Source organism: Fundulus heteroclitus, unplaced genomic scaffold (genome assembly GCF_011125445.2).
Source record: "Fundulus heteroclitus isolate FHET01 unplaced genomic scaffold, MU-UCD_Fhet_4.1 scaffold_441, whole genome shotgun sequence".
NCBI classification, from domain to species: domain Eukaryota; kingdom Metazoa; phylum Chordata; class Actinopteri; order Cyprinodontiformes; family Fundulidae; genus Fundulus; species Fundulus heteroclitus.
Window position 1 is genome coordinate 85001 of NW_023396859.1, and position 1592 is coordinate 86592.

Below are 1592 nucleotides of genomic sequence, written 5' to 3' on the forward strand. Positions count from 1 at the left end.
AAACACATGGATACCCCCCGCTCCACGAGTCGGTCCGCGCAAAACGTGTGTCCCCCCCCCAACTCACCGCCTCGCCTAGGCAAACTCCTGCGGAAAACACTGATCTATCAATGCACCTGAAAAATAGTCACCAAATAAAGTCTTACCCTCTTTCTTCTAGCTCGACTGCGAGCTGAATTCTTGGCAGCTTCAGCTCCTGCGTACCGTCTCATAATACGTCTTACAGGCGGCTGGAAAACAATTAAATGAGAGTGGTATGAATAAAAATCAAACGCAAGTCACAGTAACAAGGAAGGAGAAAACAGTAAAACAAGTCACTTACACACAATGTCGTCTTTATCAACATCGTGTAAATCTGGACTTACACAGTTATTGCTCCAAGCAAATAGGTCACCGCCTCATTATGAGGCGTGCTTAGTCTGTGAAAACAAAATGTACAGTTATGATCGGTATCTATTTCCTTTTACCGCAGAATGAAAGCATATTCTTTAAATCTTACCCTTTCTCCGGTTCATAGCGCCTGAGGACATGAACACACAGGAGCGGAGCGCTCAGCACGTTTTTTTTTACTTCTTCTTCTTCTTCTTCTTCTTCTTCTTCTTCTCTTCTATCATGGCGGATCGCAAGCAACTTTAAGGTGCATACCGCCAACTACTGTTCATGAGTGTGTAGCAACACTGTTTTACATCTATTAAATTCTATTTGTTAATTTTGTTTTCTGAAGATAATAAATAAATAATGTTTTCCTTAATCTATAAATATCCTTTATATTTCCTTTATTTCCCAATAATCCTTTAAGACTCCATTCTTGGCCTATCCTTTTATTCCCAACAACTTTGTAAAATTGTTAAAGTTACATTTTCATCCATACTACTTTTAATTTTCATCCAGTATACTAAACCTAATTTCATTCTTCTGAATTCCAGTGGAGTTTCTCCAGTCTCTACTAAAAGAGCGTTGATAGGTGTTGTTTTTACTGCTCCTGTGCATATACGTAAAGCCCTACTTTGTAATCTATCTATTCTTTGTAATGTTGTTTTAGCTGCTGCTCCATAAATAAAACTGCCATAATGTATTATTGATCTCATGAGAGCCCTATATATGTTTAATAATGATTGTCTATCTGCATCCCAATTATTTCCATCCACAGCCTTCAGTAAATTTAAAACTTCTAACTAAATAACACATTTTACGAAGTGATCAGTCCACAAGTGAAAAACCAGGAGACTTGTTGATGAAACTTCTGGCCATGATGCTTTTGTCATGGCAATCAACCTTCAAGATTTCTGACAATGCCATCACATCACTTCTTCTGTGCATCAAACATTTCATGTAGATACTTGGAAATGTTGTCTGTGTGTGCTAATTCCCTCACTGCCTTTGCAAGCAATATTCCAAAGACTTTATTCTCCTTGAGGAAATGGACTGGTGTCCTCCGTGACAACTTCTTGCAGTATGTGGTTTGTCCAAAATGTATGACAGTATACATGCTTACTGAAACCTACGAGCTCAGACGCGATGGCACAAAGGTTTGTAAGACTTGTGGTCACATACCATTCTACAATCACCCACAGCTAAAGTCTGCATTAAGG

General features: G+C 38.8%; 1 long non-coding RNA gene across 2 annotated transcripts in view; it reads right to left on the reverse strand.

Annotated features, from left to right (window-relative positions):
* The window catches only part of LOC118560532, a 1082-nt gene extending 352 nt beyond the window's left edge, over positions 1 to 730 (reverse strand). Inside the window, exons 1-3 of one of the 2 annotated variants that reach the window (XR_004929421.1) lie at positions 500 to 730; positions 366 to 419; positions 147 to 230 (exon numbers count right to left, since the gene is read on the reverse strand). This is a non-coding gene — a long non-coding RNA (uncharacterized LOC118560532). Of the gene's footprint in view, positions 1 to 146; positions 231 to 322 lie in introns of both variants that reach the window. The other variant, XR_004929422.1, reaches the window with a different exon arrangement.
* Between the last annotated feature and the right edge of the window lie 862 nt (positions 731 to 1592).